This window comes from Elaeis guineensis, chromosome 5 (genome assembly GCF_000442705.2).
Source record: "Elaeis guineensis isolate ETL-2024a chromosome 5, EG11, whole genome shotgun sequence".
NCBI classification, from domain to species: domain Eukaryota; kingdom Viridiplantae; phylum Streptophyta; class Magnoliopsida; order Arecales; family Arecaceae; genus Elaeis; species Elaeis guineensis.
The window spans coordinates 13,815,322-13,831,652 of record NC_025997.2 but is presented as its reverse complement, the minus strand read 5'-3'; the positions used below and the strand labels follow the sequence as shown (position 1 = coordinate 13,831,652).

The window sequence follows — 16,331 nt, the reverse complement described above, 5'->3', positions numbered from 1 at the left end:
GACCCCAGCCGATGAAGACAAGAGTAGCATTTGTAACCAGAAACGCTACTGTTGGTTCCATCGTGACTACGACCATGACATCGAGAGGTGCATCGAGCTGAAGAATAAGATTGAGGATCTGATAAGATGGAGATACCTTGAAAAGTATGTACGGACCGACCTATGCAGCTACCTGATGACTCTCAACCTCAACCGCACCTCGATGAGGAAGTTCATACTTAATCTACGACAGGTGTGATCAATATGATCTCGACAGGATCAAGCTCTGATTCCTCTTGTTGAATTGACTCTTCACAAGACCTTAGGAAGTCGATGACTTAGAAAGTTCCTCCAAATGTCGGGATTAAATGACGACATCATTTTCTCTGAGGAAGATCTGTAAGGAGTCCAAACTCTTCATAATGATGCTGTTGTTGTATCAATGACGATAGCTAATTATGATGTAAAACGATTCTTATTGATAATGGATGCTCAACCGACATAATTTTCTATGATTATTTTCTTCGAATGTAACTTTCTATTAATCGACTTAAACTAGTTAATGCTCCCTTAATCAGATTCACCGATGACTCGGTCAAGATAAAAGGAGAGATAAAACTTCTTATTACTGTTGGATGACCACCTCGACAATCGATCGTGCAGCTCAATTTTTTTGTAGTCCGAGTTCCTTCCGCCTACAATATTATCTTAGGCGATCCGAACTGAACGTGCTCTGAGCAATCATCTCAACATATCACTTGCTCGTACACTTCCCGATGAGAAAAAGAATCAATGAGATAAAAAAAAATCAGCAGTTGGCTCGACAATGTTACCTAACCATAGTCAAAGGAAAAAAGCCAGCTGAAGCTCTTCCCATCGATAACGGACTGGACCAAAGAGAGGAAGAAAGCTAAGGAGAATCTGCAGAGTGACTCACCTTGATGCCCCTCAACGAGGAGGACCCAATCAAAACTATTCAGGTTGGATCTTCCTTAAGTGACGAACTGAGGGAGAAGCTGATTAACTTTTTAAGGAAGAACGTAGAGATCTTTGTCTAGTCTGTCTCAGACATGTCGGGCATCCCATCTGATGTGATTGTCCATCGACTAAATATCGATATCAAGCACAAGCTGGTGAGACAAAAAAAAAAAGTTTCACTCTCAAACGACAGAAGGCCATCGACGAGGAGATCGACAGATTGCTAGCAGTCGATTTCATTCGTGAGACGATCTATCCAGATTGGCTCACGAATATTGTGATGGTCAAGAAAGCTAATAGCAAGTGATGGATATGCATCGACTACACCGACCTGAATAAAGCTTATCCGAAGGACAGCTTTTCACTATCCCTGATTGATCAACTGGTCGATACCACATCGGGCTATCAGCTATTCAGCTTCATGGATGCCTTCTCCGGCTATAATCAGATCTGGATGGTACCAGAGGATGAGAAGAAGATGATGTTCATCACTAACAAAGGCTTGTACTGCTACAAAGTTATATCTTTTGATCTTAAAAATATTGGGGCTACATATCAGAGGCTGGTCAACAAAATCTTCAAGAATCAGCTTGGTTGCAATATGAAAGTCTACGTCGATGACATGCTAATGAAAAGCAAGGAAGCTACTCTCTATATCGATGACTTGGCAGAAGCTTTCGATGCTTTAAAGAGATATTGATGAAACTAAATTTGACTAAATGTACCTTCGACATCATATTGGAAAAAATTTTTGATTTCGTGATGACGAAGCGAGGCATCGAGGCCAACTCCGAAAAGATCAAGATAGTTCTCGACATGAAGCCTCTGACCTCTTGACGGGATATTCAGAAGCTGGCAGGATGCATTGCATTTTTGAGCTGATTCATCTCTAAGTCTGCAGAGCGATACCTCCCATTCTTCAAAATTCTCAAGCAGATGAACCTCATTTGGATAAAAGAATGTCAGAAGGCTTTCGATGACCCGAGATGGTACCTGAGTTCTCCTCCACTCCTGACAAAGTCAAATACCGATGATGAATTACTCATGTATTTAGCTGTGACTCCTGAAGCCATGAGCTCGTACTTGTCCAAGAAGAAAATAAAGTGCAGAAATCGATCTACTACATAAGTCGGATGCTGCGTGAGGCAGAAGTCAGATATCTCTAGATTGAAAAGATGGTCTTCATGATCATCATGATGACTCGATGACTGTGATCTTATTTTCAGACCCACTCAATGAAGCTCCTGACCGACCTCTCACTGAGGACTCTACTCCAACGACCAGACATCTCGGAAGGATGGCCAAATGGGTAGTCAAACTCAGTGAATTTGATATCTCTTATATTTCACGATCCTCGATGAAGGCTCAGATACTCATCGATTTTACTGTCGAGTGCACTCTGACTGATAACAGCCAAGTCAAGGACTGCCCCCAAGGAGAAACTTTAGAGCCTGCATGGATTTTACGTGGATGGAACCTCAAACACCCAAGGCTGTGACACAGGTCTCATTTTGATCAACATTGATGGGGTGGTAACTGAGTACGTCCTTCGATTTAGCTTCAAAGCTTCTAACAATCAAGTTGAATACGAAGCTTCGATAGTCAGTCTGATGATAGCCAAAGATCTCGGTATAAAATGCCTAAGGGTGTTCACCGACTCGCAGCTGGTCGTCAGACAATCTCGAGGAGAATGTGAGGCCTGAGATTCAATTCTCTCCAGTACCTACAAAAACTCAGATCTCTACAAGTAAATTTTGATTACCTCAAGGTCTACCATATCCCCCGCTCGAAGAATGTTTGAGCTGATTTTCTACCCCGATGTGCCACATCTAGCTGCGAGAGTTGGAGAGGATCTTCATCAAGCATCTCGAAAATCCAAGTATCACTCCAAGGAGAAAGTTCATCAGGTTCAGATCGATCATGAACCGAGCTGGATTGATCCGTTCGTTGAGTTCTTGATCAATGAACCTTGCCGGCTAATCCTATTGAGGCACACCGAATGAAGAGACTGGCAGCTCGGTATATGATCATCGACAATCAACTCTATCAGAGATTAGCGTCTTTGCCCCTGCTCAAGTGCCTCCGACCCTTTGAAGCCGACTACACTCTTTGGGAGGTACATGAGGGCACTTGCAGCAACCACTTGAGGGGCGAGTCGCTGTCCTACAAGATACTGTGGCAAGAATATTATTGGTCGATCATATAGAAGATGTTGTCGATCTAGTGCAAAAATACGATCCATGTCAGAAGTTTGCCGATGTCCAAAGACTTCCATCAAGTCAACTCATGACCATCTTGGCACCATGGCCATTCGATCAATGGGAGTCGATATACTCGGTCCTTTCTCGCGTGCCAATGGATAAAGGAGGTTCATTATCATGGCCATCGACTACTTCACCAAGTGGGTGGAGGCCGAGCCATTGGCGCAAATAATGAAAAGGAAGACAACTGACATCCTGTGGAAATCCATCATTTACCATTTTGGTCTATCCCAAGCGATCATCATCGATAATGACTGATAATTCGACAATACCAGATTTGAGAAATTTATGCAAAGTACCACATCATCCACAAGTTTATCTCGATCAAGCACCCGTAATCTAATGGACAAGCCGAGATGACCAACAGGATAATTCTACAAGGCCTGAAGACAAGAATCGGTCAAGCCAAAGGGTGTTGGGCTGACAAACTTCCAGTGTCCTATAATCTAATCGAACGACTCCTCAGATCCCGACCTGAGAGACTCCCTTCAAATTAGCATTCAGAATGAAAGTGGTGATCTCGATTGAGATCGACCTATCTTTGACTCGGATGGAGCACTATGATGAATGAACCAATTCAGACAAACGACGAGCTGATCTGAACTTGCTCAATGAGACTCGAAGATAGCCCAAATGAGGATGGCTTCCTACCAGCAAAGAGTAGTTCGATACTACAACTCTCGAGTCAAGCCTAAGATCTTCCAAGCTGGAGATCTAATCCTCGGGAGAGCCGAAGTCTCCAAACTGATCGAGCAAGAAAAGTTATCTTCGAATTGAGAACGTCCCTATAAGGTTTCCGAGGTTCTATGACCTGGAGCATACAAGATCGAGAGTCTGGACGGCATGGAGATTCTCGAACCTAGAATGCTGAAAATCTATGGATGTATTATCAATAGAAATACCTTATAAATAAAAATTTTTCTTTTCTATAATTCTATGTTAAACAATTCAACTCTCGGAGGTCCAACCCTCCATCGAATTAGAGGTCACTTGGCCAGATCTGAGGTGTGACGATAGGAACCCGTGGTCAAGGACCAAGGCTACCTCGACGAGATTCGAGGCACAGCAAATGACAATGCTCCTCTGTGACGGAATGGCCTACAGCAAAAATCCTCGACAAGGCCCCAAGTCACCTCGATGGTTTTCGAGGTGCAGTGCGGTCAAGATCGTTGATGGTACATGAGATCATCTCAACAAAGTCTGAGGTGAAACAATAACAGTACTGACGAGACACATGGTCACCTTGACAAAATCTGAAGAGGAACTCCTAAGAAGTCATCAAGAAGCCTCTCCAAAATAAGTCGACCATGACCTCGATGAGACTGATACTATGGAGGACAGGCAACTCGGATATTCCTCCGACTCAGAAAACTCCTCCAGACGTCAGCAACTTAGTCATCCGTACCCAATGAGACGTTATTCGGCTAATACCTATTTAACGGAGCCGTAGAGTCCAGTAACTGTTAGCGTGCCAGCTATGGCCGAAAGACCGCTGGGATATAAGCTACAGTTTGCAGGAGAGATCCAGATGGAACCCAATGTTATTCGCTAATACCCATTTAAGGAAGCCATAAGTCCAGCAACTGTTAGCATGCCAGCTACGGTCGAAGGGCTACTGGAGTATAAGCTACAGTTTGCGGCGCAGATCCAAGTGAAACTCGATGTTATTTAGCTAATATCCATTTAACAGAGCCGTAAAATCTGACAACTATTAGCGTGTCAGTTATGGCGAAGGACCGCTGGAATATACACCTCAGTTCGTGGTGCAGACCCAGGCAAAAAAAGCTGTGGGTAGTCAGCTTATCTCCGATTGATCAAGAATCAGTTGATCCGAAATGAAGTGGAGATATGACCATGCTCCACCTCAACCATCATGCTTCAAACTTGAAGAAATACTCCGCAGAATGGTAACCTATGCCCCAAGACAGCAAGTCCGCTGCGTGCAGCTTCTATGGATGGTCGTTGGAAAAAGCTACTCAGATTCATATATCGGTTAACTCCTTTTGTCCGATGAAAACTACATAATCGGACTCAAGAGTTGAAGGACAACTATTGGGGTAGGTCCTTATCACATAACCGACCTTAACCAAGCCTACCTCAACAAAAGCTGACGTCATCAGAAGACCATGGTCCCCAGGAAGTCGGTCTCACTAGAATGCCGACCTCATCTGAAAACTGAGGTCTGCGAAAGTTCAACCTCAACATCATCTGGATGTGGCAACAGTCCAAGTTGAAGACTACATCGACCAACGATCGCCCATTTCTTCAGTGACATCGGTGAGAAACCGATGTACTTACCTGTCTGACAGTCCTAATCTACAGATCGAGTTTTTCAGCTGCCTATTGCACCTGATATTTCAGGTCGGTCATCTACCGATCTGACTTACCAACCTATTTAGCGAGCCTGAGACTGCTGGCATACAAGTCACTCACCCCGAACTGCTTCCAATCCCTTTCATCTTGTTTCGGCTAGTGACCGACCTGGATATCGACATCGGGCAAACAGTAACGGTCAAGTGAGACTGCCATGCGATCATGTCGAGTCACATCCAGTCGCATCATTTTGAGATCATACCTAAGCGCTCTGCTTCGCACTGTGATAGGACGTCACAAAGTTATTAATTATGCCACATGCGCACGATAAAACCACCGCCATGACCACCGACATGCCAAACAAAAGGCATGCTGCTAATGGGGCCATTTAAAGATACCTCCATACGGCTCTGTATGACAGGACATTATCGGAATACATTTCCACCCTTTCTTTTCTCACTCTGCTCTCTATAAATGAGGTAAGAGAAGACCCCCAGGAGGTACGCACATCTCAATACTTAGAGCTCAAAACTCTGCCTCACTCGCTTCTCCATCTCTTGAGCTGAAAACTGACTTGAGCATCGAGTATCTTCGCTAGAGCTATCTCTGGTGCGGACTTTTCTTACATGTCTCTTTACTGCCATCGGACATCGCCGACCGACTTTTCCATCCAGCCTGAGTTGATCTTACCTCCGTTTGTCGCACCGTGAGCCTCGCTCTCGTTCTCATTCTCGACTCTCTCAACTGTGCCCTCTCTCCAGCGAGTGATTTTTCTCCATCAATTTTTGCTGTTCCGCACTCAGATGCAACAATCCGACTGTCCCATCAGAGGCGAGCTGCAACAATACCAAAACAAAAATCTGAGTTTTATCCCACTTTCACCACGTTTCAAAAGTTGCGGATGAAATATAAAACTATCTTGCTCATCTAGATTTTCACTAAAAATGTTCAAAATGATTCGGTCCGTTCGGAGCAACTCAAAAGAGACTCCGTTAACAGTATTCGCACGAGTCCTAGTTTATAGGAGCCTTGGGCTTGGGCTACGGAGTTAGATCCATAAAGGCCAGCAATGTTGGGCTACGGGTCAGACAATCGACCCAAACGTTCTAACGGCGTTGGGCAACGGCTCCGTTAACGGCATCTCGAGAGGAGGAGAGAGGGATCGGGGATGACGGCGGGGGCGTCGTCGACGGGAGGGATGCACGCGTATGGCAGCCGGCGTACTGGGACCAACGATATCGCCGGGACCAACGATATCGCCAGGACCCGGGGCCCTTCGACTGATACTAGAAGTACAAAACCCTAGGCCCGCTCCACGACCTCTATCTCCGCCGCTCCCACCGCCTCCTCCTTGTCGGCTGCGGCAACTCTGGTCGGTTTCCTTTTCTTGGCTGAACGGATTAGGTTCGAGACCTCATTTTTTTTTTTTTCCAGTGTTTAGGTCAGTTTTATTTGGTTCCGGAGAATTAGGTGAGTAGCATTGGTAAATCTATTGTGGTATTGATTTAAATCGTTTTTCCGTTTTAATTTTATAAAATTGAGACTCATTATCACATTGGGATCGTGTTAGAAATGTGATAATGAGTCTCAATTTGATAAAATGGTTCTTCATGCCTATGTAATTGGGATGTAATTAGGGAGGCTTAGGAAGTTCATCACTTCGTCGCTTTGGTTTATTTCCGTTTGGAAGTTCAAAATATTTGGCTTGGATTAGCATATTGCTGGGTTAGTGCATTGACGCATCAACTCCATGGAGCTCTTTCTAGAAATTGGCTAACATTTTTTTTTCCTTTTTCCGTGGGTCTTAGCTTGGTCATCAATGATTTTTGTTTTCCTTCTTTTTGCTTGTATAGATAATGATCTCCATATGAATGAATCATGCATATATGTTATTTCTTCTCAACCCTTCTGTATTAAACCAACATGACTAGTTAACTGTGAAGTTTTTCTTATATTGTTATCTTGTGTGGATTTGAATGTTCACCACATGCCTAACATTTTATGTTATCTTATAATTTAACAGCACTTGGACAAAGCATGGTCGCTGATGGTTACTAGGATGTTGTCAACATAGACATATCTTCTGTAGTATTTGAAGCTATGCAAAAGGAAGTATCAGGATAAACCACAGCTCCAGTGTATCCTACAAATAATAATTATTATAAAGTTGTTTATCCATGATCTCTTTTAGCCTTACCATATCTTTCTTTCTTTCTTTCTTTTTTTTTTTTTTTTTTTTTTTTGGGGTCGTGGGGGGAGGTTGTTGAAGTGGAGAGTTAAAGGAAAGTTTAATGGTTTGATGAAACTTTATGCTTTATTTGTTTCTTTCTGACCATTTTGATAAATATCAAAATGGATGTTAGAGATATGAATGCTTTTGAAGATGGTTCCTTTGATGCCATTATTGATAAAGGTTTCTTTTTTTTTTCAAAAATAATCTCCTCATGGTTAAGTTTACATCATGTTAGAAATTCTAGTGTTCGTTGCCTCTCTTGGTCATTATTTATCAGTTTGTTTGCTGAACAAACTATATATTTTTTCTGAAATCTATCACATTTTTATTTATGGTTATATTTTTATGCAGGAACCCTTGACTCTCTCTTGGTGAGTGCCTTGCATCTTAAATACTTTCTCTTGTTATAATATGAGAGTCCAGCACATGCAATGTCTGTGCTTTGTTCTAATGATTTGAAAATTGGTCGGCCCCATCTATTAAAGAAAGAGAGAGAGAGATAATTGGGCATAAGTGATTTTTTTTCATTTCTTCATTTCTTTGGGCCAGTGGTCCAACATGAAGGGCCTCAGATTCCAGCATGCTTCCTGGAATCAGAACTTTTTCCATTATATAGAGAGAAGAGGCTGATATTAGAATTTGTTGATGTGTAGTGTGGGCACAATGCACCACACAATGCAACTAAAATGCCGGAGGAGGTTGGTAGGTAATAATAATGCCTGATCTTATAGACTTTTTTTAGCATTTATTTTCCTTCAATTTAGCTTATCAACTTAAATTGAGGTTGTCTAATTAAATCTCTATCAGGGTTAGAGTTAATTCTGGGACTGACCTTAGTTAGAGTTAATCCTGGGACACATTGTCATGTAGGTAAAGTTGATGACCTTTTGATAGATCATCAAGATATATTGTCCCTCGCGGCCAGCTAATGTCAGGCTCCTGCAATAGGATATTGTAAGGTTGTCTATTTTTATGAAGGAACAACCATCAGAAATTAGGAGTTTGGGTCTGCAATTTTCTGATGTTTCATCCAAATAGAAGTCAGAGAAGAGGGTTAGGGTGCCAGAGACTGTCCTAGAGAAGGGTGGAGAGGTCTGAATTTTAGTGCTAGGCATATGTAATACATATTTCTTTTTTCATGCAATTAACATGGAGATGGTGGGTTGAAGGTTAATCTGAAGCCCTGGGGTTGCTTTGACACTTGAAAGATGGATAGAAATGGATAAGATGGGAGCATTAGGAATTGGATTGATTATTTTGGGATGCGTAAGTGGCGGGCATCTCTATTACCCTATTACCTAGTTAATGTAGTGAGAAATAAAGATGAAGCTAATCTTGGTCTATGGACCCATCAAATAGAAAAGTTAGAGAGCTTAATTAGGTGAAGCAGGGGTTGGATCTATAGTGTGTAGGAGGAGACTCCATTCTCACCAGGTTATCTTTCTGGCGGAGAAGGGTATTTTGTTAAATACTTGTGGCCTGTCAGATATTCCACCGAGAATATTTTTTCTTAATATTTTAGTTGCAAAGGGAGCCAAATCATTCACCTTTGATGCATTAGCAAATCAATCATCATGGTCTTGCTTGATGTTCAAATTTGATTTCATGATCAGATCTTGCAGAGTCTTGAAGTGATATGATGTGTCACCAGATTTTGCTTGATATTTATATCTAATTTGTGTGCATGTCTAAGAGAGAATAAAGAAAGTATAGTTTCTTCAACTTCAGCTTTTGTTAGGACTCTTGCATTAGATCATGTCCATGTTCTTATAATATGAATCTTTAGTTGATTTAATGAAGGCAGGTAGAAGGGAAAAGTGGAGAAGATTTTCTTCTGCATGAGTTTTAATGAATTACAGCAGCTTATATACCTTACAGAACCCTAAAACTAGCCTGCTGAAGCCTCTCTCCAAGGATAAATTATTGTATGGACCATGTCCAAGTGGACCAGGGCAAATCTTAGAGCATATGCATGGTGGAGAACACGCAATTGGGAATTGGTGAAATACGAGGGGTAATGTGGCATGTTATCCACCATCGGATTTGGCGTGGTCCATTGGACCTAGTCCAAGTAATAAATGGACCTCTTCAAGTATGTAATACATGAGCCTTCCCTAAACTTCTTGCCTTAGAAAAGGAGAAGAAAAGAGGTATGTGGTGCTAATGGGAAATGCCAGATTTCATGGTAAAACTGAAATTTGAAGACAAGCTCAACTGCTCAAGCGTTCTGCAGTTTTGAAAGCACAAAACATGCATAGATAGACAATTCTTTGGAGACATATGTAAAGGCACAAAAATATGTTTAGGAAACACGGTTACGAATTATGTTATGTTAAAAATTTGCCTTGGATGTTGAAATGCGAAGTTTCATGTAAAACATTATGCACAATAGGCCTCCCATATGTGCGTGTTGTTGCTTTTATACATCATGGAAACATCCTCTTCCATGGAAACACGTTTGTTCCATCAAGGCTTCAAATTTAAAATGAGAAGGTGGCATAAAAATAACATTATAAGAAAATTAGAAAAACAAACATCTGCATTGTGGAGCTACATTAATGGTATTGTATTGATACACCCTCCAATAACTATCCTGTATCAAATCATTTCACAGGGAAAGTTCTGACATTGTAAACCACAAAAGGACTCAAATCCTGTTAAAATATGCTTTCTTTTCTCAAAGATTTATGACTTGGGCATGACATATGATCTGTAATTATAACATGCTATAATATCATTATGACTTGTTTCAACTTTTGGCAAACTAATTATTTTATGTTTGAGTTTATAAGAAAAATTTTTCTGGGGATAAGATAATCAATGTCTGTCTGTAGAAAAATGATCTGTTACATGGAGTATCAATAGGGCTGCTAAAGGGTTATGTGGATTAAAAGACATGAAAGTCATCGCCTTTAAGATAAGATCAACTGAAGTTCTTCACGATATCTAGAAACTCTATATATCTAGGACTGGCAAGAAATGAATGATGTGGAGATATGATTCTGGATGATGAGATGTGATCATTAGAGAGAAAATGGGGCTACATATGCAAATGGTGCATGAGTAGTGTCAAATTGCCGAGATTCTTAAGCAGATTTTTGTTTTCCTCCTGTCATCAACAGTTGTGTTTTTAAGGGTGGCAGCTTTCCCATGTTTAGTGATTTTGACGATTTTGCTAGGACTCACGATTTATTTTGCACTCTGTGCTCATAGTTGATGCATATGATGGCATATTTTCGGTATTTTGATTTAGAACCTACAATGGGTTTCTAGCAAGAATGTGGATGTTTTATTCATTCAGGAATTCACTTTGACATGCTCTGAGGTATTTGTTGTTGGGGATAGGATTGGAACAAGTGAACTTGTAGGTATTGATGCCATATTAAACATTGGCATGTGTAGATAGATCATTCTTTGGAAATATACATGAAGGCACAAAGATATTGTTAGTAAATGCAAATAAATATTAAAATCTTTGGGATAAAGATATGTCCTGAAGACTGAAGACGAAGATTGGCTTTACACATTATCCATTGTATATATGAATGTTCTATATATGCATCTGTATAGAACATATATATGTGCATGTTCTACACTCTTATATGTCCTATATATGCATGTTCTTTATTCCTCATATAGGAAGTCCTCAGGTTGGTGTAAACAAAGAAAGGAAAAAAAGGGGAAATGGGAAGGCTCCAAAGTCTACACTCCTGCTGGACTTTGGGCGCCATTGGGCTATGGGTGAAGTAGAAATGTGGAGTTGCTTGGGAGATCATCACTGCTAGAGTCTGGCTACAAAAGGGTAGCTGCATTACAAAGAAAAGTCCAGTCACAGAAACTTTCTGCCATTAAAATAGTAGATATGCTACTAAAATCATTTTAAGATGTCATTATGGTTCATTCTCAACTTTTGGCAAACCAATTATTTTAACTTTGAGTTTAAAATGGAAATTTCTGTCAGGACAAGATGTTCGATGTCTCTCTGCGGTCAAATGCTTGTACACCAAGTACCAAGAGAGTTACCAAAGGGTTGTGGATTAAAAGAGACTAAAGCCACAATGTTTAAAATAAGAATAACTAAAGAAGCTCTTCACAATCTCAAGAAACTCAGGCCAGCTTACATTGACAAGGTTTGAGTGGAGGCATGGGATGATGGTTATGGAGGATGGGATGTGTTTGTTGGAGGAAATATGGGCTGAAATACATTACTGGTCTAGAAGTGGTATCGAATCACCTAGAGATTTTTAAGTAGAAATTTGGTTGGAGATGGTGATTCCAATTTTGCTAAGAATGTTGAGATAAACAAGGGATTGTTCACTGTAAACTATCGAGGATATCGAGTTATTTACTTGTAGTAGATGTGCATGTTGACATCTATTTGATGTTTGGATCCAGTCTGTACTCTGGGCTTCATCCAGTGAGAGCTTGGAAAATTTTATGCATTTGGTAGATCACCATTGACATATCCCAAGGTATTTATTGTTGGGAATGCGATTGCAAAGAATAAACTGCAGACTAGGTCTCCCCACATATCAATGAGGTGGTTGTTTCTTACAATCAAATTTTGAGTCCATGGCTGGAAGCCTGGAAGAAATAAAATATTTCTTTTTTCCTTAAATACTTGATTTGATATGTTGCACGCTCATTTCTGAAAAAAAAAAGATATTTTGCAACTCAATTGTTCGGCGTTTGCTTTACATTTTCATTTTCAAGTTCTTCTGTCCTTCGCTCTGATCCCTGGCTAGAGACAGAAGCTGTGTATAAAACATATCATCAGCACAAAGGCCTTATACTCAGTTATCTGGATTTAGTCTTATTCTGTTTCAGAAGCTTCCTGTTTTGGGAACGAGCCTTCTTGATGAAAGATATGGCAGAATGTTCTGAGTTATATGTGGCTTCCTAATTCAGATTTCCTTGGACTCTGTCAGTTCCTTTTTTTCAGTTACCGTTCGTACTAAATTTATGAAGTTATGTCCTGCTTCCAGCATTAACTTTCAGGGTTTTATGTATACCACAGGTGAAACATGGATGTTTGACTCAATGATTTCAACTATTGTTTGCTGTTACTGACAGGATGGAGAAGGGTTCAGAACAGAATACATGGAACTAACTTACCCTTTGCCTTTAAATGAGGATTGTAGCTCTGTTGCCGTCATTCCTGGTACAAACCCTGAAGTACATTACATTTTTGTCTGTGTAAAGGTCAGCAACCTGTTCAAAATAATATGCATATAATTCTCATTGTTCTAAACTCACTTGTTCTCATGACCTGATCCATGATGCTCTGCATGTACATGGTTGTGCATCCTGTTTCAGGATAAATCCCTAAGATAGAATCTAAATGAAGAGGTTGAACATTAGCTCTAGGGTTATTGCCAAAGATTCCAAATGATTTTTATATATCCATGTTGCAAGTCTGTGTTCTTGTAAAGGAATAAAATATGCTGTAATCTAGATTTGTATTCATTTGTGAAAAATTGACCAAGGCTCCAATTCTGGTGAGGAATTGAGGGCTGATTATTTCCCACTAATTCTGTTGAAAATGTATAACAACGTGTCAATGTATTGTGGTTTTTTTTTTTTAGTTTCTTTCTTTGATTTTTTTAGGGATTTTGACTATTTGCCTAGTTCTTATGTGGAGCTTTTTGTCACAATCTCGCCAAAGGAATGCAAAAATTCACTCAAACCTTAGAGGACTTGAGAAGCTTCCAGAGTGATCTAGGGCTCTGGAGGTATTTCAGCCCTATTCTACATGTTTTCTAGATATTTTGGGTAGCTTATATATATCTTGTATCTAGAATGTTCTTAGTTATTAGATGAATGACTACTGCTACAATTCTAGCCACCATAAGTACTAGTTATAGATTAGAGCTCTTTGGGTAGCTTATATATATCTTGTATCTAGAATGCTCTTAGTTATTTGATGAATGACTACTGCTACAATTCTAGCCACCATAAGTACTAGTTATAGATTAGAGAGCTCCCTTGAGAAGAAATTTCCTAAACATCCTGTACTCTTCCTATCAGCCATTCTTCTAATCTTTGCCCACCCTCTCTTTCATCTTCTTGTAGCTTCTTTTGATGGCTTTGCCCAAGAGGTGGTGAAGGCTTATTTGGCTACATGGAGGTATCTAGGCGCCGCATGGGATTTGGAGTGTAAATTCTGTAAGTTTGTGATAGGTGGTATTAGAGCTACATTCATGGTGTGTCATCATTTTTATCAGTCATGTGGACTCTCTCACCACAGGATACCAAGTTAAGAAGGACTCGGTGGGGCCGAGTAGGACCCACGGCACCATGCTATGGATGGATCCAAACACATCATATCATTGAGTGGAGGAGATTGTTATAGTTCCACATTGATTGATAAAAGAGGTGCCATATGGGTTTATTAGCTTGGACCAATTCTTCTCCCAATTTCCTAAGCTTTTGGATTGTAGGTTCATGACATTTTGCTAGATTAAAGTCCGTATGTTTTATCTCTATGTATCGGTCTAACTTAACATAATTAGCCTTAGGATCAGTTGTATCTAATAAGTATTGAATTTGGATGATAGAAGAGTGAATTGTGGAAGAAAGGATAAAGGAATAATGATCACGAATTATAACATCGATATAAATAGAAGGCTGGGGATGGTGATGTAGCAGCATAGATCACCATAGCTGTAAAGGTGGCCTAGGGACGAACTGAACACAATGCACGAAGGTGATAGGGCATTGCAGATGGTTAGTTTTCCAGTGATCACAAAGTTCAGTTATACTGCCGAATGGTAAGTTTTTAGGAAGCAATTTCAGCAGAAGCTTTGCTTAACAGTGGGTCAGGTTAATGGATTATAGGTGCTTTAGGCCTCAATGCTAACAAATTAGGCATGCTCTTGATGACCATTTATATACTTTCTTTCTACTTAAACTACATGGATGCTATCAGTGTTTGGAGACCCAGGTGGGTCGAAAAACCTGCCAGCTGACTCTAATTATAGGTTATGTCAGAAGTAAAATCAAGAAATCAAGCTGCTTGAACTATCCAAGTCAAACGGATTGAACCGTGACCTCTGGAAAAAAAAAAATTCTCTTCTTTTGAAGGAGAAGCCTTTTTTCCTCTACTTCCCTTTTGGCAAAGGTGAATGAGCTCAATCCAGTGGGAACAAAGCCTCCTGCTTGGAAATGAACCGATGAAGTTGATACAGAAGTAGTGTGATCAGATTTGATGGGATAAGTATTGATGTGGTGAAATCCAGTAAAAACTGAGGATGGAAGCAAGATGTTTTGCTTCTTGGCATAGTAGAGAGAGGTGCCGGAAAAAGGTGGCCTGGTTGATGATCTATAGAAAAAGGGAAGAAAATATCTTTAAAATGACTGTATAAGATTATTTTGCACTAGGCCAATTGAACCATTGTCGTCCTACGGTCGAACTAAAAACTTTTGAATTTGTTGCTGCAACGAGTCAATCCAGTTCAATGTATTCCAAAAAAGTAATGCTATGAGGCTCCTGTAATGTGCACATGGACAGTCCACTTGGATTCATGGATTGGTGCAACATATAGAATTTGTTGCCAAACACCAAGGTTGGTGATGGAGTTGCCAAATCAGTAGCGCTAAAATTCTTGTGTGCACATAACGGATGTAATGGATATCTTGAACCATGTTTTAGTTCCAAATATTGGTTGGAGAATCGATGTCGTTCCATATACCTTATTTTGGGGGTTGGGTGTTAGGCCTCTTTAGGTCCCCTTTTATTTATATTTTTTTTCCCTTTCACATTTTCTTTTTTCGAGTCAAAGTTCACAGACCTTCCATTGTGAACATGTCTCTGATAGCTTATTCAAAGAAAAGTAGCATTTGACGAGAGTGATTATAATTCTATCGGCTAACAAATTATTTGACTGTGGAATTTCTTTAAAAATTCACCTGCGCTTTCATTTTATTGACACACTAGTCCTTTCAAGACATGGTATACCCATGCCAATGCTGCAACCATGGTAAAATAGAGTTTGTTTATAATCAAAGTTCAGATGCATGCGGTATCGATCTCAAAAGAGTTGCGTAATATTTTTCTGGTTTTAGTTATTAATTGCAAAAATGTAGAATTCTTTTATTTTAAATTAGGTAATGATACCTACTATCACAACCATTCTGCTGATTCTAAAGCTCTCCTCTCTGTTTCTATGAAGGAAAATACACATAAACAGCAAGACTTTTATACACCAGAGTGGCAGTAAGCATAGGGATTGGAGGCGTGCCCCAACCACCTCAAGATTTTTTTTTTTGATAAGAAATGGTAGATCCATAAGAGAGTTACAGTAGGAAGAAACTGTTTCACAGTGAAGCCCAGACCAATATACATTACAGAAACAACCACCTCAAGATTCGATTGACAGCAAAACCGTGGGTTAAAAGTGCTTGAGAGGAGCTCCATATTCCCTTCTTAGGATAATAAAGTAACTGGAACATATTCCTTTTCAACTACTTTTGAGCACTCACCAATCCCATGAAGCATAAACCACTATGATTTCCGTTCATTTTAAATTTTTAATAATCATTGTTGATGCAAAAAAAATTTTCGGACC

General features: G+C 40.1%; 1 pseudogene; it reads left to right on the top strand.

Annotated features, from left to right (window-relative positions):
* The first annotated feature begins 6,577 nt into the window (after nucleotides 1-6,577).
* LOC105045107 (probable beta-D-xylosidase 5) overlaps nucleotides 6,578-16,331 on the top strand; it is a 36,495-nt pseudogene continuing 26,741 nt past the window's right edge.